The sequence below is a fragment of the Mobula hypostoma genome, chromosome 9, assembly GCF_963921235.1.
Source record: "Mobula hypostoma chromosome 9, sMobHyp1.1, whole genome shotgun sequence".
Taxonomy (NCBI): Eukaryota; Metazoa; Chordata; class Chondrichthyes; order Myliobatiformes; family Myliobatidae; genus Mobula; species Mobula hypostoma.
In genome coordinates, this window is record NC_086105.1 from 104,925,855 (window position 1) to 104,951,112 (window position 25,258).

General features: G+C 42.1%; 1 protein-coding gene across 1 annotated transcript in view; it reads left to right on the forward strand.

Annotated features, from left to right (window-relative positions):
• Positions 1-256: 256 nt before the first annotated feature.
• LOC134351343 (LITAF domain-containing protein-like) overlaps positions 257-25,258 on the forward strand; it is a 49,175-nt gene continuing 24,173 nt past the window's right edge. Inside the window, exon 1 of the mRNA XM_063057417.1 lies at positions 257-410. The gene's annotated coding sequence lies outside the window, so the exon portion shown is untranslated. The remainder of the gene's footprint in view (positions 411-25,258) is intronic.

Genomic DNA, 25,258 nt, shown 5'->3' on the forward strand with positions numbered 1-25,258 from the left:
GAGATCAAACGGGATTTCACTGCTTACCGTCACATGCACTTTATCATCATTTGTTTGATCAGCCAGCCACATCCCTATATATTAGTTTATTTTACTCTGGAAAGTTTCTAAGTCAACATGGACCTGGGCGTTCTGTAAGAGTTAGTATCACACCAAATGAGAACGGTTGTGGTCTCTTTACTTCCAGTAACAAGGAACACCAGTTTAGGCCAAATACTCAATACAATACACAGAAATATGTTAAGTGGGACATCATGTCGATCAATAAAACTAAGCAACGTCAACGGCCTCTGGATAGTCACGTGATACAGTTGAACACGATGTTTTGACGGAGGAGCTTGGTGAAGGAAGCAGTTATCATTTTCAGTCTAGAGCTGGTTTTTAGTGAAAGCTATCGAAGTGGAAATAAGGTAAGATAAAGTTGTAAGAATATGTAATTTATTAAAATAAAATCTTTCCAGGATAATTGCCTGTTGACAAATTAAATATTTTATTCAATTTTTAAAAAAACGAGTAGTACTATGTTATAAACTTATTGGGGTCTGTCTGTTTTCTTGGTGAGTTAACGATTGTGGCGGAATTTAGTAAATACTCCCGAGACTCGCGTGAATGTAAATTTTAAAGATTAGTTCGGCACTATCTGAACCGCGCCCACCGGTAGCCGAAAGATACGACAGTTTTACTTTCCACCAGCACACATGGAATTCGTCTTCCGCTTTCTTTAGCAGAACCTGCATACAGATCAGTGAGAGTTTGTGAAGTGTGGTGATCAATTAAATAACCCGTTGAGTTGATGGAAAGTGCTTGATATATTTTGTTCACAGTCTTGGGTGTATTTAACCATTCTCTGGCATGTTTGTGTGGAGGAGTTATGAGCACAGTTAATCTCCATTTAAGTAAATATAAGGTGTGCCATTAAAATGCTGAATCCTTTTCCTGAGAATGATCATGAATCAAAGGTTTGGTTAATAAAGTTTCGTAAGGAGGAAGTGAAGGGACGGGAGAATCAATACGAAAAATCCGGAGTTCACCGACAGGGCATTGTTACCATCGGGAAAGTAATTATGGCAAATACAGATATTTGCCAATGTATTCTACCTAAAAAAAAGGTCGGAATTGGGGAAGCTAAGAGAATACATTATCAGATGGATTCAGGACAAAAAGAGTGGAGTGAACGGTAGCTAGTCTGAGTTCCATGATGGCGCTGTCAAAACGGGACTTCGCCTTCGCAATTCTAAATTAGTGGATGATATAAAATTCTCTCTTCCTCCGGAACATGATGTGCTGCTTCACATTTGTAGTGATCTTTATTTGCCAATTGTTTACCCATTTTACTGCCCCCCCCCACCCGTCAACATAGCCATAGTTCTCGGGTTCAAACAGTAAACAAATCGTTTTCAATACAAATGTCAAGTACCCAGTGGAAGGAATTTTCAATCGTTTGAATGGCTTTGCGGAATGGTAGGACAAAAGGAACTCGGGTATACATCATAACTAAAAGTTTTGTAAATCCCAAGTTAGACATGCGTCACACAAAAATAAACATTACAGGGGTTTGTAGCGAGAGTAACAGAATTGAGAAGTAAAGGAAATTGTGTTGAATTGTGAAACCTGAGTATTTCTGGCACTAAGTGTACGCTGCTGTAAAAACTCGTGGGTGAAGCAATATCTATAGAGGTGAAGGGATGTTCGACATTTTGGTCTGAGACTCTGCATCAGGATCCATCGTTAAGGACGCCTATCACCTGGGACATACCCTCTTCTCACTGCCAACTACCATCAAGGATGAGGTGCAGGAGACTAAAGACATGCTCAATGTTTCAGGAACAGTTTCTTCCCCTCTGCCTTTAGATTTCTGAACGGACAATGAACCCATAAACACTACCTCAATATATTTCCCTCTCTTTTGCACTACTTGTTTATTTTTTATATATACTTATTGCAATTTGCAGATTTTATTATGTATTGTAATGCACTGCTGCTGCAGAACAACAAATTTAATGACATATGCCAGTGGTATTAAAGCTGATTCTGACTAAGATGGGCAATGTATAGAAGTCAGAGGCGGGGCGAGACTGAAGATGGTGCAGACTGCAAAGGTCAGGCAGATAGAACAGGGTGTGGAGGAGAGAGTGGGATAGAAACCAGATGACAGTGTAATAGGTGAGAATAGTACAGGAATAATGAGCTGCAGGTGGAGGAGGAGATGGGAAAGGTGAACAAAGAAACCACATGGACAGGGATGTGAGAGATGGAACCAGGTAGGAGAGGGGTGACTAGCGGGAATTGGAGACAAGCCGAATGAGGACATGGGGGTGGTTTGTGAATGACCTGAAACTGGAAAATTCGAAGTTCGGATCATTGGATTGTAAACTACAGAGAGAATATGAGATGTTGTACTTCTAGTTTGCTGTTGGCCTCGCTGTGGCAGTGGAGAGGGCTGAGGACTGAAATGGACATGGTGCTAAAAAGTTACGAGTTTGTCAGGACGGTGTGATGATATATCTGTCAGGAAAGGTTGTACAGATTTGGGTTCTCCTTGGGAACATTTGTTATGGGGATAACATAATCAAAGATGTTGCTGGGTCTGGAGGACTGGAGTTATAAGGAAGGATTGAATATGTTAGGACTGTATTCTTTAAAACGTAGAAGATTACAACCTCATCCAATTACTGCTATCTTTGGATTACCAATGATAGACTTAAATAATTTAACCTCTTCATCACGAAGGATGATTGCATTTCTTACTTTAATGGCTAGAAGGTCCATTTTGTTGAATTGGAAAGAGATTAACCCTCCTAATGTATTTCATTGGTTTTCACAAACTGTGGTGTGTTTGAATCTGGAGAAAATTAGAAGCACAGTTTATGACCCTTCCATAAAGTTTGAAAAAACTTGGAGGCCATTCATTCAGCATTTTCATTTGATGTAATTTGATCATTTCCAAACTTGTTTTATCTCTCTGTACTGCTGTTGGTGGGGAATGGAGTCGTCGACACTAAGGTTTTCTTCTTCTCCATTTTTAAGTTGTTAGTTTTGCCCAAGTCTTTTAGTTTAGTTGATTAATTCTGTTTTTCTTTGGGGTTGGGGTTTGGTTTTATTTGTTTTGTTTTTTTTTCTTTTTCATGATTTTTTTTTCCAGTTTTTTTTTGCTTTGTATTATTCGTTGTTAGTTCTACATGATTGGGAGCTTTGTTAATTTACACTACTTGGTTTTGCAATTACTTTTTTAAGTGTAACAATATATCTCCTACTATTTGTATTATTGCTATGTTTTGTTTCTATATTTTGAAATTAATAAAAAGATTGAAAAAGAACGTAGAAGATTGAGGGGGGATTTGATAGAGGTATGCAAAATTATGAGGGGTATAGATATGGTAAATGGAAGCAGGCTTTTTCCACTTTGGTTTGGTGTGACTACAACCAGAGATCATGGCTTAAGGGTGAAAGGTGAAAAGTTTAATGGAAACATGAGTGGAAACCTCTTCACTTAGAGGGTCATGAGAGTGCAGGTTGAGCTGCCAGCACAAGTGGTCCATGCAATGTTTGAGAAGTTTGGATAGTAGGGATATGGAGGGGTATGGTGAGTAGGCAGTTTAAATGGTTTTGGTTTGGACTAGATGGGCTGAAGGTCTTATTTCTATGCTCTACTTTTCTGTGACTCAGAAGGCCGAAAGGCCAATTCTGTGTTGTAGTGCTAAATAACTAAATAATAGAAGCCCTTTTTTTAAACAAAGTATATTAAAAGCTTTTTTAAAAGTATTCAGCTCCTTACCCTTTTTCACATAAATTAGTATTACAGCCAGGGATTTTGATCAATGTAACTGAGAATTTTTATTTGTGAATCACATGCTGCTTTTTTCACAGTAGAGCCCAAAATACAGGGAAAATTGTAAAACATGAAAAACAAAAAAAATTCGAAACTGAAATGTCAATAGTCCAAAAGTATTCAGTCCCTCTTTGCTCAGTAGTTGAACCATCTCTTGCTGCTATTACAGGCAGCAGTCTTTTTGGATAAGTCTCTATTAACTTTGCACAACATGATGAAGCATGATTTGCCTATTCCTCCTTGCAAAATTGCTCAAACCGTGGCAGGTTAGTTGGCGAGTGGCAGTGGGTGCAGTCTTGGGGCGTTGCCAGAGATGTTCAATTGGGTTATGATCAGGACTCTGTCTGGACCACTCCAGTACATCAATTTTCTTCATCTGAAGCCACTGTATGGTTGCTCTGGGAATGTGCTTAGGATCGTAGTCCTGCTGAAAGAGGAACTTCCTCCCCAGTTTAAGCTTTCTGGCAGAGACTAGCAGGTTTCTATCCAGGATCTCTCTGTATTTAGTAGCATTCATCGTGCCATCAATCTTGACCAGATTTCCAGTCCCTGCTGTTGAAGAACAGCAGCTGATGATGCTGCCTCCCCCATACTTTATACTTTATACTTCGTTGTCGCCAAACAATTGATACTAGAACGTACAATCATCACAGCGATATTTGATTCTGTGCTTTCCGCTCCCTGGATTTACACTTCTCGTTGGTCTCCTCCTTTGCTTTCTCCCATGGCCCACTCTCCTCTCCTATCAGACTCATTCCTCTCCAGCCCTTTACCTGTCCTACCTACCTGACTTCACTTATCACCTTCTAGCTTTCCTCCTTCCCCCTCCCCCCCCAACTGTTTTTTATTCTGGCATTTTCCCCCTACCTTTCCAGTCCTGAAGGGTCTCAGCCCAAAATGTCAACTGTTTATTCATTCCCATAGGTGTTGCCTGACCTGCTGAGCTCCTCTAGCATTTTGTGTCTGTTGTAGGGATGGTGTTACCTGGCTGGTGCTCTGTATCACATTAGTGCCACACATACTGCTGTGTATTAAAGCCAAAAAAGTTCCACCTTGGTCTCACCTGACCACAAGCTCTGCTTTCATGTCTTAAGAGTATCTTCTGTGTGCTGTTTGCAAAAACTTTGTGGGCAAGGATGTGCTTTTTTTTTAGGGGTATGCTTGGTGTAAACCTAATACGTCCGTCAGCCGGGTAATACGATCCCTACTGTAAAGTATGGTAGAGATGGCATGATGCTCACAATTGAATGAAAGACTACACCCAACCGGATGGACAAATAATGTACAAAGGACAACAACTGTACAAATACAAAAGAAAATAAAAGAAGTAATAACAATAAATAAACAATAAATATTCAGAGTATGAGATGAAGAGTCCTTGTTGCAGGTGAAAAATCTAGTTAAGAAGAGAAGAAAAGCTTACGAAAGGTTCAGGAAACTGGGTACTGATAGAGTTCTAGAAAATTATAAGGTTGCCAGGAAGGAGTTTAAGAATGGAATTAGGAGAGCTAGACGAGGCCATGAGAAGGATTAAGGAAAACCCCAAGGCATTCAACAAGTATATGAAGAGCAAGAAGATGAGCCATGTGTGAATAGGACCAATCAGGTGCGATAGGGGAAATGTGTGCATGGAGTTGGAGGAGGTAGCGGAGGTACTTAATACTTTGCTTCAGTATTCACCAGGGAAAAGGACCTTGGCAATTGTGGAGATGATTTACAGTGGACTGACATGGTTGAGCATATGGACATTAAGAAAGAGGATATGCTGGAGCTTTCGAAAAGCATTAAGTTAGATAAGTTACACACACAAAATGGTGGTGGAACACAGCAGGCCAGGCAGCACCTGTAGGAAGAAGTACAGTCGACATTTCGGGAAGAGACCCTTCGTCAGGACAAACTGAAAGAAGAGTTAATAAGAGATTTGAAAGTGGGAGGGGGAGGGGGAGATGTGAAATGATAGAGGAAGACAGGAGGGGGAGGGGTAGAGCCAAGAGCTGGACAGTTGATTGCCAAAAGAGATACAGAGCTGGAGAAGGGAGAGGATCATGGGATGAGAGACCTAGGGAGAAAGAAATGGGGAGGTGAGCACCAGAGGAAGATGGAGAGCAGGCAAGAAGTTACTGTGAGAGGGACAGAGAGAGAAAAAAGAGAGGGAAAAAAGGGGGAAAAAATAATAAATAAATAAATAAAGATGGGGTAAGAAGGGGAGGAGGGGCATTAACGGAAGTTAGAGAAGTCAACTTTCATGCCATCAGGTTGGAGGCTACCCAGACGGAATATAAGGTGTTGTTCCTCCAACCTGAGTGTGACTTCATCTTGACGGTAGAGGAGGCCATGGCTAGACATATCAGAATGGGAATGGGACGTGGAATTAAAATGTGTGGCTGCTGGGAGATCCTGCTTCCACGTCCCATTCCCGTTCTGATATGTCTTAATTCCACGTCCCATTCCCATTCTGATATGTCAAAGCAGGATTTCAGTTAGTCCTGACGAAGGATCTCGGCCTGAAACGTCGATTGTACTTCTTCCTATAGATGCTGCCTGGCTTGCTGCATTCCACCAGCATTTTGAGTGTGTTGGTTGAATTTCCAGCATCTGCAGATTTCCTCGTGTTTGCGAAGTTAGATAAGTTGCTGGTACTGGATGAGATATACCCCTGGCTACTGTGGGAAGCGAGGGAGGAGGTTGCAGAGCCTCTGGCGATGATCTTTACATCATCAACAGGGTTGGGAGAAGTACTGGAGGATTAGAAGGGTTGCAAATGTTGTTCCCTTGTTCACGAAACGGAGTAGAGATAACTCAGGAAATTATAGACCAGCGAGTCTTACTTCAGTCATGGGCAAATTGTTGGAGAAGATCCTGAGAGGCAGGATTTATGAGCATTTGGAGAGACATAATCTGATTAGGAATAGTCAACATGGCTATGTCAAGGGCAGGTCACGCCTTACGAGCCTGATTAAATTCTTTGAGGATGTAACAAAACACATTAAAGGTAGAGCAGTGGATGTAGTGTATATGAATTTCAGTAAGGCATTTGATAAGTTTTCCTGTGCAAGACTCCTTCAGAAAGTAAGGCGGCATGGGTTCTAAGGAGACCTTGCTTTGTGGATCCAGAATTGGCTTGCCCACAGAAGGCAAAGAGTAGTTGTAGATGGTTCATCTTCTGCATGGAGCTCGGTCTTCCGCAGGAATCTGTTCTGGGACCCCTTCTTGTTGTGATTTGACCTGGATGAAGAAGTAGCGGGTGGGTTAGTAAGTTTGCTAATGACACAAAGGTTGGGGATGTTGTGGATTGTCTGGAGGATTGCTATAGGTTACAGTGGGACATTGATAGGGTACAGAACTGGGCTGAGAAGTGGCAGATGGACTTCAACCCAGATCAGTGTGAAGTAGTTCATTTTGGTAGGTCAAATTTAAAGACAGAATATAGTATTAATTGTAAGACTCATGGCAGTGTGGAGGATCAGAGAGATCTTGGGGTCTGTGTCATTAGGACACTCAAAGCTGCTGCACAAGTTAACTGTGTTGTTAAGAAGCCGTATGGTGTGTTGGCATTCATCAACTGTGGGATTGAGTTCAAAAGCCGTGAAGAAATTTTACAGCTATATTAGACCTTGGTCAGACCCCACTTGGAGTACTGTGTTCAGTTTTGGTCACCTCACTACAGGAAGGATGTGGATACTAGAAAGAGTGCAGGGGAGATTTACAAGGGTGTTGCCTGGACTGGAGAGCATGTCATATGAGAAAAGGTTGAGTGAATTTCGCCTTTTCTCCTTGGAGTGACAGAGGATGAGAGGTAACCTGATAGAGGTATATAAGATGATAAGAGCATTGATTGTGTGGATAGTCAGAGGCTTTTTCCCAGGACTGAAGTGGCTAACACGAGGGGGCATAGTTTTAAGGTGCTTGGAAGTGGGTACTGAGGAGAGATCAGGGGTAAATTTTTCACAAAGAGAGTGGTTGGTGTGTGGAATGCACTTCTAGTGATGGTGGTGGAGGCAGATACGATAGGGTCTTTTAAGAGTCTCTTAGATAGGTACATGGTGCTTAGAAAAATAAAGGGCAATGTGGTAGGGTAATTCTAGGCAGTTTCTAGAGTAGGCTACGTGGTTGGCACAACAATGTGCTGTAGATTTCTGTGTTCTAAGAAGGGGAGTCCGTAGGTTGTGGGAACAATTCAGTGATGGGCCAAATGAAAATGAGTGAAGTTATCCTGTCTGGCTCAAGATGGTTGAGGTATAATAACCATTTCTGAACCTGGTGGTGTGAGTCCTTAGGCTCCTGCACTTAGCCTCCTGATGGCAGTAGTGAGAAGAGAGCATGGCCTGCATGGTGTGGGTCCTTGATGATGGATGTTGCTTTCCTGTGACAGTGCTTCACGTAGATATGCTCAATGATGAGGAGGGCTTAACCTGTGATGAACTGGATCATATCCAGTAGTTTTTGTAGGCATTTCTGTTCAAGGGCCTTGGTGTTTCCATATCAGGCTATGATGCAACCAGTCAATATACTCCCCACCATATATTCATAGAAGTTTGTCAAAGTTTTGATGCCGTGCTGAATCTTCACAATTTTCTAAGGAAGTTGCACTGCCGTACTTCGTAATTGCACTTAGGTGTTGGGCCAGGAACAGATCCTCTGAATTGATAACAATGAGGAATTTAAAGTTGCTTACCGTCTCCACCTCTAATCCCCCAAAGAGGACTGGCTCATAGACCTCTGGTTTCCTCCTCCTGAAGTCAATAATCAGCTCCTTGGTCTTGCTAACATTAAGTGAGAGGTTGTTGACATGGCACCACTCAGGCAGATTTTCCTATATGCTGATTCATCGCCACCTTTGATTTGGGCAACCACAGGGGTGTTGTCAGCAAACTTAAATATGGCATTGGAGTTGGGTTTATCCTCATATCATAAGTATATTGCGAGTAGAGTGGGTAGCTAAGCACATATCCTTGTGGTGCACCCATGCTGATGGAGGTTGTGGAGGAGATGCAATTGCCAGTCCAAAGTGAGGAAATCAAGGATCCAATTACACAAGAAGGTATTGAGGCCAAGGTCTTGAAGCTTATTGAGGATGATGGTGTTGAATGTCAATAAAGTGCATCCTAATGTATGCATGTTAGTTGTCCAGATGTCCCAGGACTGAGTGAAGAGCCAGTGAAATAGCATCTGCTGTTGACCTGTTGTGATGGTAGGCAGATTGGAGTGGATGCAAGTCGCTTCACAGGCAGGAGTTAATATGTTTCATCACCAACTTCTCAAAGCTCTTCATCGCGGTGGGTAGTCATTGAGGCAGATTGCCACTTTCTTCTTGGGCACTGGTGTAATTGAAGTCTGCTTGAAGCAGATGGGTACCTCAGACTACTGAAGTGAGAGATTAAGGTAATCAGCACAGGTCCATAGTACTAAGCTAGGTACCCCATCTGGGCTGGGTGCTTTCCACGGATTAACTTTCCTGAAGCATGCTCTCTTGTCGGCCTCAGAGACTGAAATCGTAGAGTCCTCAGAGGCTGTGTGAGTTCGGGAAGGTCCTGCCATGTTTTGATGGTTAAAGTGAGCATAGAAGGTATTGAGTTCATCTGAGAGCAAAGCCTTCAGGTACATTATATTGCTAGGTCCATAGTTCAGTTCTGTGGTGTCTGCTGTAAAATGAAATATTGTACTTTGATATTTCAGTGCAGGCTTGCAAATAATCTTGTTATCTGGATGTATTTCACTGAAGTAGAAAGGAAGTTATTATGTAGAGTGAATCTTTTCAGCTCAGGATTTGGTTGCCATTCAAAAACAAATCTCTTACTGTTGTCTCGTTATATCCCAGCTTTTGTTTGAATCGTGGTCAGCAGATTTTGTTCAGTTTTTTTCTTAAGGATTTGACAAGCTGAGAGAGGAACCTGGTTGATCTAGTGTATTTAGATTTCCAAAACGCATTCTATACAAAGCCATGTATTAGGCTGGTATATAAATTTAAAAGCCAAAGTATTGGAGGAAGTGTGTTGGCATAGACTGAAAACTGGAAGTCAGAGTGGGAAGAAAAATGGTCCTTTTCAGGCTGAAGGAATGTAATTTGTAGAGTACTACAGGGATTGCTCTTGATACTTAATCATATTTGTTTATTATTTTCACATGTACTGAGATACCATGAAATGCTTCTGTTTGTGTGCCACGCATAAATTTTACTGATTTTTATTTTCCACTATAGTTACTTTAAAATAAGTTGGTGCTTAAGCTTTCAAGTAGCATTTCAGGCTAATTTGGCAGAGTGCATTTCAATTGTGTTAGATTTTAGAACATTATATCTGTACTTCACTCTTGGACAACTTTTCCCATGAGAAATATTGGGTGACTTCAGCAGGAAGTGGTAGTCCAACCAGTGATGAGAGGCTGATACTTTGAAGCAGATGTCACTCATAGATAGAGAAAAATCATCCAGCTATAACTGAGCTGTCTTAATGTTGAGCAGTGGAAAGTTCTAGTGTCTGTCCCATTTTTGAGCTTGCAAACCTCAAAGCAGAGAGAGAAAAGCTGCAGGTTTGATGTGGTGTCTCGTCAAACTCCTGCCTTTTAAATACATTTTTGGTTAATAAAGTTGAATGACAGCATGAATCTGACTTTGTGGTTATAGAGAAACATTTAGCTTAATGCTGTGCTGGATGATTTTCTATTGTAATACTTGCATTCAATCTGTTTTATTGTTAAGATCATCAGCAGGAGACCTAATGAAATGGTTTTAGATTTACAGTGGTGGGATGGGGGGTCAGGGTGGCAGTAGTAATATGCTATTTCTGATCATAACTCTTATTCTTGTTTCTTTGCAGTTTTTAACACAGATAACTTTGTTTGAATCAAATACAAATTACAAGGAAGAATAAAATCTGCAATGAATTTGGGAAGTTCAAAGTAAAATTTGAGATTATTATCACAAATACATGTTTGCACAGGTGCAATGGAATTCTTGCTTGAAGCAGCACCGAGAGGCATATAACGACATGAGCATCGCAACATAGCAACAAGAAAACCTAAATTAAATATCTTGTTACATACCAGCAGCAATAGATCACAAATTGAGTCGGGCTTTAATGTTAAAACCACTATATTTATTAGTATCTACTCAAAATATAGAAAATTAAATGAAATAAATAGAAGTTAACGATGTTATATGTGTGTGTGGCTCCCAAACTGTCAAGCTTAGGAACAGTTCTTAAAGTCTTAAGATGGCAAACTAGAAAGGTCCAGTAATCCACAAATAAGTGAGGGGAGAAACTTGTAAATCCACATCAAAATATAGAGAGGAGGTGATTACGAAGAATTCCACCGGTTCCACGCTGGGAAAATGAAGTAACAGTCGCCAAAGATCTTATCTGTTGAGTCGTCCCAAAATCCACGTAGAAATATCCCCAAAGGTGACAGTCACGGAATATCCCTTCACACAAGTGGTCACCACATAACACACCTGAATCCAGGTAAGGGCTAACAAAAGTGGTTGCCACAGGATACTCCAACAGAATCCACATATGGATCATATGAAGTGACAGTCACACAACCAATGTGCACTGGGTGCTGTTGGTCAACCCAATTCTCAGGGCATGGGAAAGCATCAGACTTTACCCACTGCTGCAGCAAGTGTCTCTCTGTCTCTCTGTCTCTCTGGTCCCAGCTTGTTATACTGACATCATAGTCCCGCCTCATTCAGGCTCTTAAAGTGACACCCACAGTAAATGAAACAGTGGTCACTTAACAATATCATACGCTCTTTTACAAGAAAGAGTGCGACAAAAAAGTCTATTTTTGTGCAAAGTTGTCATGGTGTTGCTAAACTGTAGTGATTATGGTTGAGTTCTGGAACAGAGTGGTTGAAAGGAAGAAGCTGTTTTTTAATTTGGTGGTGTTGGACTTCAGGCTTCGAGAGCTGCGGTAGCTGCGAGAAGATGGCATGGTTATCGTTGCATTGCATTCATCCTGAGAAGACACTCGTTCATGAGGCTTCATGCCTTTCGGAACTTTTTGACAGCTGCAATCGTAATTGTCTCTCAGGGACTCAGTGGGCACCAATAATTTTAAAAAAAGGTGTAAGTGGAATGGCCATTGTTGGAGTGGAGAGTATTATAGTGCCCAGGCTTTGGCTCAGCAGGCTTGTACAAGAACAAGCGCAAGCTAGAACTTCAAGCTTGAGAAGTGTGAGCTTTAACAAGTGTAGACAGGATGGTAGTTCAGGCAGTGGAATGCTTCTCCTGTAAAATGTGGGATTTCAGAGTACCTAACAGTCCCTGATAACTGCATTTGTAGGAAGTGCACCCAACTCTAGCTCCTGATGGACAAAGTCTAGGAGCTAGAGCTGGATGTACTCAGGATCATCGGGGTGGCTGGAAATTAGACTTTTAATGAGGTGGTCACACCCAGAGTGCAGGCTTCATATAGTACAGGTGTCCCCCGCTTTCCGAATGTTCGCTTTACGAAACCTCACTGTTACGAAAGACCTACATTAGTGCCCTGTTTTCACTTTCAGAAGGTGTTTTCACTGTTACGAAGAAAGGCAGCGCGCAATAAAAAAACAGTGCACGAAAAAATCAGCACACGATAAAAGGCAGCGCGCGCCCCGAGCAGCTGCTCTCCCCCGGATTCGGAACGGCGTTGCTTTAACACGTTGCATTGAGCAGCTGTTAGCAAGATGAGTTCTAAGGTGTCGGAAAAGCCTGAAAGAGTAAGGGTGTTACACTTAGCATAACACTAGACATAACTAAGCGTTTCGATCTTGGTGAACGAAGCAAGGACAAAGTGAGTTTGGCTTGTGGAAGTTGACGAAGATGATGTTGAAGAGGTTTTGGCATCCCATGACCAAGAACTGGTAGATAAAGAGCTGATGCAATTGGAAGAGGAAAGGATAACAATTGAAACCGAATGCAGAAAGTGAAGCAACTGCGTGAGATTTTCGCTGCAATGATAAAGTAGAACTTTAATTTTGAAAGGGTACGTAGGTTTAGGGGATATTTGCAGGATGGTTTGAGTGCTTACAAACAACTGTATGATAGAAAAATGCACGAGGCTCAGCAGTCAAGCAAGCCTTCCACATCAACCACAGCAGACAACGAACCTCGACCTTCGACATCGAGGCGGGCAGTCATAGGAGAAGATGAGCTGCCTGCCCTGATCGTGTCCCACCACCACGGATACTGTACCGATTCGCGGAGAATGCAGCAGTAGCCAGGAGACACGCAGCACATCTTTAAGAAAAAAGCCGAAATAAACATGCTAATTAATTAGGTGCCGCCTAGCACGTAATTGTCGGCCCAGAACAGAGGCGATGCGATGGGCACTGATCTGGGCTGACAATTATGTGCCGGGCAGCACCTAATTAATTAGCATGTTTATTTCGGCTTTTTTGTTAAAGATGTGCTGGGTGCCTCCCGGCTACCACTGCGTTCTTTGCGGCAATGTATCGGGTCGGCGGCCCAGAGGGTGGGGGCCACTGCACCACCCAGCCTGCGACGACTCAGTCTAACACACCATCATCAGTGTGCTCAGCGCTGTTTTCCCAATTCCGGTAAGTGATACAACACTGTACATATATTATTTCTACTTTATATAGGCTGTGTATTTTTACGTGTTATTTGGTAGATTTGGCAGCTTCATAGTTTAAAGGTTACTGGAGAGTGTGTTTATGCCAACAGCGCTTGCGTGAGATACGGAGAATCTGTGCAGGCAATCGTTGTAGAGAAGTATTTCTACTTTATATAGGCTGTGTATTTATCATATCATTCCTGCTTTTACTTTATGTTACTGTTATTTTAGGTCTTGTGTGTTATTTGGCATGATTTAGTAGGTTATTTTTGGGTCTGTGAACGCTCACAAAATTTTCCCATATAAATAAATGGTAATTGCTTCTTCGCTTTACGACATTCCGGCTTACGAACCGTTTCATAGGAACGCTCTACCTTCGGATGGTGGGGGAAGCCTGTAGATGGGTGACCACTGGGAGAAGCATTCAGTACAAGGTGCCCTGTGGTCATTCTTCTCAGCAACAAACATATCCCTTTGCATACTGCTGGGGGAATGACCTACTAGGGCACAGCAACAGCAGCCAGAGCAGTGGCACTCTGGCTGGCCCTGAGGCTCAGCAGTGTAAGATAAGGCAAGGCAGAGTGATAGGAGACTTGATAGTTTGTGGGGCGGGGGGTGCAGACAGGAAATTTTGTTGCTGTGAAAGATGCCTGGATGGTTTTGTTGCCTCCCAGGTACTAGGGTGTAATATTGTAATATGTCTTAGAGCAGCTGTAGAAGATTCTCAAGTGGGTGAATAGTCAGAGGTCATGGTGCAAATTGGCACCAATGACATGGGTAGAAAGAGAGAAGAGGTCCTGCACAGTGAGTATAGGGAATTAGGAGAAGGCTGAAGAGCAGGACCTCCAAGGTAGTAACCTCCAGATTACTCCCAGTACCATGTGCTAGTCAGGGCAGGAATAAGATGATGGTACAGGTGAATGAGTGGTTGATCAAGTGGTGCAGAGGACAGGGTTTCAGATTTCTGGATCATTGAGATTTCTTCTGGGATGGTATGGCCTGAACAAACAGAATGGGTTACACCTGAATCCTAGGAAGACCAATATTCATGCGGCCAGGTTCGTAGAGCTGTTGTGAAAAGATTAAACTTATTTGGCGGGGATGGGAACCTGAATGATGGGGGTCAGAATGGGGCAATATCAAAGTTGATGCATTGCGTAGTGAAACTAAGGAAGGACTGGCAAATGATAGGGCAAATTACAGTCAGTGGGATGAGTTGCGATGTAACATAGGGGCAAAATTGAAAAGGGTGATGACTGAAGGTGTTATAGTTGAATGCACACAATGTACATAATAAGATAGATGACCTTGTAGTACACTTAGGGATTGGCAGGTATAATGTTGTGGAATCACTGAGTCGTGGCTAAAAGAAGATAATAGTTGGGAGCTTAACATCCAAGGATACATATTAAGTCAGAAGGACAGGCAGATAGCAGATGGGGTGGGTGGTTCTGTTGGTTAAAAATTAAATCAAATCCGTAAAGAGGTGACATAGGATTGGAAGATATATTCAGATGGGAGTTGTATACAGATCTCTGAACAGTAGCCAGGATGTGGGCTACAAATTAGAATTGGAGATAGAAAAGATGTATACAAAGGGCAATGTTGTGATTGTCATGGAGGATTTCAATATGCAGGTAGATTGCATATTGAAATCATATCAAGTTGGTGCTGGATCCCAAGAGGGAATTTGTAGAATGTCACAAAAGGATTGCTTTTTTTAAAGCACCTTTTCATTGAGCCCACGAGGGAAAAGGGAATTCTGGATTGGGTGCTATGTAACGAACCAGACTTGATTAGGGAGATTAATGTAGAAGAACCTTTAGGAGGCAGTGATCATAATATGATAGAACTCACCCTGTAGTTTAAGAAGGAAAATATAAAGTCAGATGTATCAATATTACAGCATGAGTGAGGAGCTGACCAAAGTTCATGGAAAGGGACACTATCAGGGATGATGGCAATATGGAAATGGCTGGAGTTTCTGGGGCAATTCACAAGGCGCAGGATAGATACATCCCAAAGATGAAGAAGTATTCTAAAGGGAGGATGAGACACTCATGGCTGACAAGAGAAGTCCAAGACACATAAAAGCAAAGAGAGGGCATATAATATAGCAAAATTAGTGGGAAGTTGGATTTGGAAGCTTTAAAAAATCAACAGAAGGAAATTAAAAGAAGCCAGAAGGGGAGAAAAGATGAAATATGAAGGTAAGCTAGCCAAAAATATAAAAGAGGATACAAAAAGATTTTAAGACTATAAAATATAGGAGCAGAAGTAGGCCATTCAGCCCATCAAGTCTGCTCCACCATTCAGTCATGGGCTGATCCAATTCTTCCAGTCATTATCACTCCCCTGCTTTCACCCCATACCCTTTGATGCCCTGGCTAATCAAGAACTTAACTATCTCTGCCTTAAATACACCCAATGACTTAGCCTCGACAGCAGCTCGTGGCAACAAATTCCCAGATTCACCACCCTCTGACTAAAGTAATTTCAACACATCTCCGTTCTAAAAGGACGTCCTTCAATCTTGAAGTCACGCCCTCTTGTCCTGGAATCCCCTAGCATGGGAAATAACTTTGCCATATTTAATCTGTTAAGGCCTTTTAACATCCGGAATGTTCCTCTGTGATTCCCCCATCATTCTCCTGAACTCTAGGGAATATAGCCCAAGATCTGCCAGTTCCTCATACAGTAACTCTTTCATTCCTGGAATCATTCTCATGAATTTTCTCTGAACCCTCTCCAGTGTCAGTATATCTTTCCTAAAATAAGGAGCCCAAAACTGCATACAGTACTCCAAGTGTAGTCTCACGAGTACCTTATGAAGCCTCAACATCACATCCCTGTTCTTATATTCTATACCTCTAGAAAAGAATGCCAACATTGCATTCCCATTCTTCACAACCAACTCAATCTGGAGGTTAACCTTTAGGGTATCTTGCACAAGTACTCCCAAGTTCCTTTGCATCTCTGCATTTTGAAATCTCTCCCCATCTAAATAATAGTCCGCCCGTTTATTTCTTCCACCAAAGTGCATGACAATACACTTTCCAACATTGTATTTCATTTAACACTTCTTTACCCATTCTCCTAAACTATCTAAGTCTCTCTGCAGGCTCTCTGTTTCTTCAACACTACCCACTCCTCCACCTATCTTTGTATCATTGGTAAATTTAGCCACAAATCTATTAATCCCATAGTCCAAATTATTGACTCAGACCTCTGGAAAATAATACTGGAGAGGTAGTAATGGGGGTCAAAGAAATGGCAGATGAACTGAATGTGTTTTGTGTCAGTCTTCACTATGGAAGACCCTTGCTGTATGTGGGAAGTTAGAGAGGGTCAGGGGGCAAAAGTGAGTGAAGTTGCCATTACTATGGAGAAAGTGCTTGAGAAATTTAAAGGTCTGAAGGTAGGTAAGTCAACTGGACTAGATGGACTACACCCTTGTGTTCTGCAAGAGGTAGCTGAAGAGATTGTGGAGCTACTAATAATGACCTTTCAAGAATCAGTAGATCCTGGAATGATTCTGGAGGATTAGAAAATTACAAATGTCACTCCACTCTTTAATAAGGGAGGGAGGCAGAAGAAAGGCTAAGTAGCCTTTAATTTCCTTTCAGTGGTTGGGAAGACATTGGAGTCCATTATTCAGGATTTGGTTTTGGGGTATTTGGAGGCATATGAAAAAATGAGCCACATTCAGTATGGTTTCCTTAGAGAAAGCTTGCCTGACCAGTCTGTTGGAATTTTTTGTGGAAATAACAGGCAGGAGAACCCAAGGAGAGTCAGTGGTGTTGTTTACTTGGATTTTCAGAAGGCCTTTGACCAGGTGCTGCACACAACATTGCTTAACAAGATAAGGACAGATACTAGCATGGATAAGAAGGTTGGCTGACTGGCAGGAGGTAAGGAGTGAGAATAAAAGGGGCCTATTCTGATTGGCTGTTGGTGACTCATGGTGTTCTATAGGGGTCGGTATTGAGACCACTTCTTTTCATATTATATGTCAATGATTTGGATAATTGAATTGATGACTTTGAGGGCAAGTTTGCAGATGATACAAAGATGGGTGGAGGGACAGGTAGTGTTGAAGAAGCAGAGAGTCTGCAGAAGGACATGGACAGAATGGGAGAATGGGCAAAGAAGTGGCAGATGGAATATAGTGTAGGGAAATGTATGGCCATGCATGTTGGTAGGAGGAATAAAGGCAAAGGGTATTTTCTAAATGGGGAGAAAATCCAAAAATCAGCGTCGCAAAGGTTAACTTGCAGGTTAAGTTGGTGGTAAGGAAGGCAAATGCATTCCTTTAAAGAGGACTAGAATATAAAAGCAACAATGTAATGCTGAGGCTTTATAAGGCATCGGTCAGATTGCATTTGGAGTATTGTGAGCAGTTTTGGGCCTCTTATCTAGGAAGTGATGTGCTGACATTGGCAAGGGTCTAGAGGAGATCCATGTGAATGATTCTGGGGATGAAAGAGTTAACATATAAAGAACATTTGATGTCCCTGGGCCTGTACTCACTGGAGTGTAGAAGAATAAGGGGGATCTCATTGAAACCCAGTGAATATTGAAAGGCTTAGATAGAGTGGATGTAGAGACGATGTTTCCTATAGTGGGTAAATCTCACACCAGAGGGCATAGCCTGAAAATAGAGGGACAACCATATAGAACAGGGATGAGGAGGAATTTCTTTAGCCGGAGGGTGGTGAATCAGTGGAATTCATTGCCATAGATGGCTGTGGAGACCAAATCATTGAGTGTATTTAAATCAGAGATTGATAGGTTATTGATTAGTCAGGGCATTAAAGGTTACAGGAAGAAGGCAGGAGAATGGGATTGAGAGGGTTAATAAATCAGCCATGGTGGAATGACGGAGCAAACTCAATGACTTAATTCTGCTCCTGTGCCTTATGGATGGTGGAGATCTTTGATAATGGATGTTGCTTTCTTGATCTCCTAATCCTCTACACTTACTGAGGAGAATGAGGTGTGCTGTGTGGTTGCAGCTTTGTGTGGTATGGAAGTTGTAAGACATCAGACCTCAAGACCCTACAGAGTATTGTAGAAGCAACCAAGGCTCATTGGGTATTTCTATCCTCTTATTTGTGACTTTAAAGGGAGTGTTGTATACAAAGGACCTGAAGGGTTATTGAGAATCCCTAACCCCATCCCACAATCTCTTTGACCTTCTACTATGAATAAGGAGGTACAAGAGCATCAGGACTAGGACTGCCAGACTAAGACTAGGACAGCACTTTTTACCCAGGCTGTGATACTAATGAATACCCTGCCATCACTGAGGTCTTGCTACTAGGACAATGAGCTATATATGGTAAATACATGTGATGTACATATCACTTATTTTACTAAGTTTTTTGTGGTAATATTTTTCACGTGCTGTGTTGGATATATGTACTGTGGGGGTGCCATAGTCTGGAGGAACTCCGTTTTGTTTGGCTGTATATATGTGCAGTCAGATGACCATAAACTTGAACTTAACATGCCTGCTCTAGATACCACTGGTAGTGTGGTATGATGTATTGGGTAGAGTCCCCTGCTCTCTGGTCCCTCAACACCACCTCTTTAGTCAAGAAAGCTAACAGCATCTCCACTCCTGAGGAGATTGAGACAAGTGAGGTTTTTCCTCCACCCCGACATTATATCAACTTTTTACTGGAGCACAATTAAGAGCGTCCTGACCAGTTGATTCACCGTCTGGTACTGGAATTGCAATGCATCTGACCGTACGACCCTACAAAGGATTGCGAGAATCATCGGGGTCTTTCTTCTACCCATCCGAGATATTTATCAGGTGCAGGGCCCTTGGCATTGTCAGTTATCCCTCTCACCTGTCCAATGATCTTTGATCCCCTACCATCAGGAAGGAGGTAGCATTAGGACAAAGGCGGTTAGGATGGAAATGGCTTCTTCCCCCAAGGCCATGAGACTACTGAACTCCCTGCTGTAGGGTAATGCAATGGGTGACAGATGACACATATTGTTCATAATTCACAAACGTCGACGTTGTGTTGTTGCAGTCACTTTAGGAGATGATGTCTGACGTAATGATGTCAGTGTAAAAGGACTGCTTTTGGTTTGTCAGTAGTGGAAGTAAAGAGCTGTGACTTTTGTTAAGCACATAAAATGACTCGCGTTTTATTCTCAAAGTTCTACATTGGTGACTCTGATGCTTTCCGATGATTCCAGAGTTATTCAATGACATGTTGACTAATGAGTGTGCCAAGCAGTTGCTCCCCTTGCCAGGCTTGGGTGATGCTAGGCCTGAAGAGCTAATGCACCACATGCTGTCTTTCCTGGACAATCACAATCCTTGTTTTATTTTTAAAGAACTCTTTATGCAACAAATGCGTGATCAAGTTCATACAGCCCTCGCTAATACAGTGGTGAAGGATTACCAGGGGCTTGCTATGATGGCCTCTAGCTTACACTCGGCCAGACGAGGTGCATCATTCCCTGCCTCAGTAAGCCCTGTCAGCAGAGCCTTCAGAAGGCTCAAGCTCACAGCTCAAAACTAGACGATGCTAGGTCTCTTTTCACCATGCACACTTCAGCATGAACATAAAGTGGTGCCGACTCCCATGCAACTCTGACAGTACCAGTGCATTGGGACTTCAGAGGTCTGTGACCACCATGGGTTCAGCTGTCAGAGTCATCTATTATTCACTACAAACACCCTTCCTGTGCCATGGGGCACTCGAGTGTGCTACCAGCATCACCCATTGATTATAAGGCTGACAGCAATGGATCTTTACTGGAAGCCGGCAAATACAGCAGGATTTGGAAGTGGGACATGATACATGATGCTCCACATGGGACTTTGGCTTGGCTAAAAGTTGCTAGACCTCTTCTGATTGGCAGAGATTTCATGTGTGGCAAAGGACTGTTAGTAGATATGCCGGTTTGTGGAAGCAAAAGACTTTGGGTTGTTCGACAGTAATCTTGCAAAGTTTGCTAATGTGTTCAGTGATAAGCCAAACTTCCTTAACCACCAAAGAACATAAAGACACTGACACACCATCCTTATGACTGCATCTGTGTGCTACCAGGGCCAGTCATCTGATATGTCAGCAGTCAGAATTTAAAGCTGCTGATGCCCACTAAATTTCCCCCAATGTCGACATGCGCATGTCTACCCTCTTTCCCCTTCATGAAGTCAACAATCAACTCTTTAGTTTCACTGACATTGAGCAAGAGCTTGTTGCGGCACCATTCAGTCAAGTGACCTCTCTCACGAGTTGACTCATTACTATCTGTAATTCTTCCACAAGCAGTAATGTCATTGGCAGATTGGCGTATGGCATTGAAGCTATGCTTACCCACACGATTGTGTGTATAGAGTGTCGATCGGGGAACTAACTATGTATCCTTAAGGTGCAGTTGTGTTGGTGGTCAGAGAGGAGATGTTCTCCTTTTCACGGACCATCTATCCCCACTGAGGTCTGCCAATGAGAAACTCCAGTATCTAGTTGCAGAGGGAAGTGCAGGAGTCCAGGTCATGAAGATTGATACTAAGTTTGGGTGGGATGATTGTGTTGAATGCTGAGCTGTAGTCAATGAAAAATAACCTGAAGTGTGAGTTCTCGTTGTTCAGAGCAGAGTGAAGAGCCAGCAAAATAGCATCTGGCATTGACCTGTTCCATTCTATTTCATTTGAAAGCAACTGTATATAATTCAGCTGATGTAGCACCAATATTTTTAGTTTGAGAAGTTTTGTCAAATTGTGGGAACTTGTAACTTCTTACATGTGTGGAATGAGTGCTTTTGGAGAATGTGGTGGTAAACTGTATTGTAGTAAAAGAGAGTTAAAGTAAAATATACAAGTATGAAATGCTGGAAATGTTCAGCAAGTTCAAAGATTAATTTATTATCAAAGCATGTATCCATGTACAACTCTGAAATTTGTATTCTCCAAAACACATTAAAGGTAGAGCAGTGGATGTAGTGTATATGAATTTCAGTAAGGCATTTGATAAGTTTTCCTGTGCAAGACTCCTTCAGAAAGTAAGGCGGCATGGGTTCTAAGGAGACCTTGCTTTGTGGATCCAGAATTGGCTTGCCCACAGAAGGCAAAGAGTAGTTGTAGATGGTTCATCTTCTGCATGGAGCTCGGTCTTCCGCAGGAATCTGTTCTGGGACCCCTTCTTGTTGTGATTTGACCTGGATGAAGAAGTAGCGGGTGGGTTAGTAAGTTTGCTAATGACACAAAGGTTGGGGATGTTGTGGATTGTCTGGAGGATTGCTATAGGTTACAGTGGGACATTGATAGGGTACAGAACTGGGCTGAGAAGTGGCAGATGGACTTCAACCCAGATCAGTGTGAAGTAGTTCATTTTGGTAGGTCAAATTTAAAGACAGAATATAGTATTAATTGTAAGACTCATGGCAGTGTGGAGGATCAGAGAGATCTTGGGGTCTGTGTCATTAGGACACTCAAAGCTGCTGCACAAGTTAACTGTGTTGTTAAGAAGCCGTATGGTGTGTTGGCATTCATCAACTGTGGGATTGAGTTCAAAAGCCGTGAAGAAATTTTACAGCTATATTAGACCTTGGTCAGACCCCACTTGGAGTACTGTGTTCAGTTTTGGTCACCTCACTACAGGAAGGATGTGGATACTAGAAAGAGTGCAGGGGAGATTTACAAGGGTGTTGCCTGGACTGGAGAGCATGTCATATGAGAAAAGGTTGAGTGAATTTCGCCTTTTCTCCTTGGAGTGACAGAGGATGAGAGGTAACCTGATAGAGGTATATAAGATGATAAGAGCATTGATTGTGTGGATAGTCAGAGGCTTTTTCCCAGGACTGAAGTGGCTAACACGAGGGGGCATAGTTTTAAGGTGCTTGGAAGTGGGTACTGAGGAGAGATCAGGGGTAAATTTTTCACAAAGAGAGTGGTTGGTGTGTGGAATGCACTTCTAGTGATGGTGGTGGAGGCAGATACGATAGGGTCTTTTAAGAGTCTCTTAGATAGGTACATGGTGCTTAGAAAAATAAAGGGCAATGTGGTAGGGTAATTCTAGGCAGTTTCTAGAGTAGGCTACGTGGTTGGCACAACAATGTGCTGTAGATTTCTGTGTTCTAAGAAGGGGAGTCCGTAGGTTGTGGGAACAATTCAGTGATGGGCCAAATGAAAATGAGTGAAGTTATCCTGTCTGGCTCAAGATGGTTGAGGTATAATAACCATTTCTGAACCTGGTGGTGTGAGTCCTTAGGCTCCTGCACTTAGCCTCCTGATGGCAGTAGTGAGAAGAGAGCATGGCCTGCATGGTGTGGGTCCTTGATGATGGATGTTGCTTTCCTGTGACAGTGCTTCACGTAGATATGCTCAATGATGAGGAGGGCTTAACCTGTGATGAACTGGATCATATCCAGTAGTTTTTGTAGGCATTTCTGTTCAAGGGCCTTGGTGTTTCCATATCAGGCTATGATGCAACCAGTCAATATACTCCCCACCATATATTCATAGAAGTTTGTCAAAGTTTTGATGCCGTGCTGAATCTTCACAATTTTCTAAGGAAGTTGCACTGCCGTACTTCGTAATTGCACTTAGGTGTTGGGCCAGGAACAGATCCTCTGAATTGATAACAATGAGGAATTTAAAGTTGCTTACCGTCTCCACCTCTAATCCCCCAAAGAGGACTGGCTCATAGACCTCTGGTTTCCTCCTCCTGAAGTCAATAATCAGCTCCTTGGTCTTGCTAACATTAAGTGAGAGGTTGTTGACATGGCACCACTCAGGCAGATTTTCCTATATGCTGATTCATCGCCACCTTTGATTTGGGCAACCACAGGGGTGTTGTCAGCAAACTTAAATATGGCATTGGAGTTGGGTTTATCCTCATATCATAAGTATATTGCGAGTAGAGTGGGTAGCTAAGCACATATCCTTGTGGTGCACCCATGCTGATGGAGGTTGTGGAGGAGATGCAATTGCCAGTCCAAAGTGAGGAAATCAAGGATCCAATTACACAAGAAGGTATTGAGGCCAAGGTCTTGAAGCTTATTGAGGATGATGGTGTTGAATGTCAATAAAGTGCATCCTAATGTATGCATGTTAGTTGTCCAGATGTCCCAGGACTGAGTGAAGAGCCAGTGAAATAGCATCTGCTGTTGACCTGTTGTGATGGTAGGCAGATTGGAGTGGATGCAAGTCGCTTCACAGGCAGGAGTTAATATGTTTCATCACCAACTTCTCAAAGCTCTTCATCGCGGTGGGTAGTCATTGAGGCAGATTGCCACTTTCTTCTTGGGCACTGGTGTAATTGAAGTCTGCTTGAAGCAGATGGGTACCTCAGACTACTGAAGTGAGAGATTAAGGTAATCAGCACAGGTCCATAGTACTAAGCTAGGTACCCCATCTGGGCTGGGTGCTTTCCACGGATTAACTTTCCTGAAGCATGCTCTCTTGTCGGCCTCAGAGACTGAAATCGTAGAGTCCTCAGAGGCTGTGTGAGTTCGGGAAGGTCCTGCCATGTTTTGATGGTTAAAGTGAGCATAGAAGGTATTGAGTTCATCTGAGAGCAAAGCCTTCAGGTACATTATATTGCTAGGTCCATAGTTCAGTTCTGTGGTGTCTGCTGTAAAATGAAATATTGTACTTTGATATTTCAGTGCAGGCTTGCAAATAATCTTGTTATCTGGATGTATTTCACTGAAGTAGAAAGGAAGTTATTATGTAGAGTGAATCTTTTCAGCTCAGGATTTGGTTGCCATTCAAAAACAAATCTCTTACTGTTGTCTCGTTATATCCCAGCTTTTGTTTGAATCGTGGTCAGCAGATTTTGTTCAGTTTTTTTCTTAAGGATTTGACAAGCTGAGAGAGGAACCTGGTTGATCTAGTGTATTTAGATTTCCAAAACGCATTCTATACAAAGCCATGTATTAGGCTGGTATATAAATTTAAAAGCCAAAGTATTGGAGGAAGTGTGTTGGCATAGACTGAAAACTGGAAGTCAGAGTGGGAAGAAAAATGGTCCTTTTCAGGCTGAAGGAATGTAATTTGTAGAGTACTACAGGGATTGCTCTTGATACTTAATCATATTTGTTTATTATTGTCACATGTACTGAGATACCATGAAATGCTTCTGTTTGTGTGCCACGCATAAATTTTACTGATTTTTATTTTCCACTATAGTTACTTTAAAATAAGTTGGTGCTTAAGCTTTCAAGTAGCATTTCAGGCTAATTTGGCAGAGTGCATTTCAATTGTGTTAGATTTTAGAACATTATATCTGTACTTCACTCTTGGACAACTTTTCCCATGAGAAATATTGGGTGACTTCAGCAGGAAGTGGTAGTCCAACCAGTGATGAGAGGCTGATACTTTGAAGCAGATGTCACTCATAGATAGAGAAAAATCATCCAGCTATAACTGAGCTGTCTTAATGTTGAGCAGTGGAAAGTTCTAGTGTCTGTCCCATTTTTGAGCTTGCAAACCTCAAAGCAGAGAGAGAAAAGCTGCAGGTTTGATGTGGTGTCTCGTCAAACTCCTGCCTTTTAAATACATTTTTGGTTAATAAAGTTGAATGACAGCATGAATCTGACTTTGTGGTTATAGAGAAACATTTAGCTTAATGCTGTGCTGGATGATTTTCTATTGTAATACTTGCATTCAATCTGTTTTATTGTTAAGATCATCAGCAGGAGACCTAATGAAATGGTTTTAGATTTACAGTGGTGGGATGGGGGGTCAGGGTGGCAGTAGTAATATGCTATTTCTGATCATAACTCTTATTCTTGTTTCTTTGCAGTTTTTAACACAGATAACTTTGTTTGAATCAAATACAAATTACAAGGAAGAATAAAATCTGCAATGAATTTGGGAAGTTCAAAGTAAAATTTGAGATT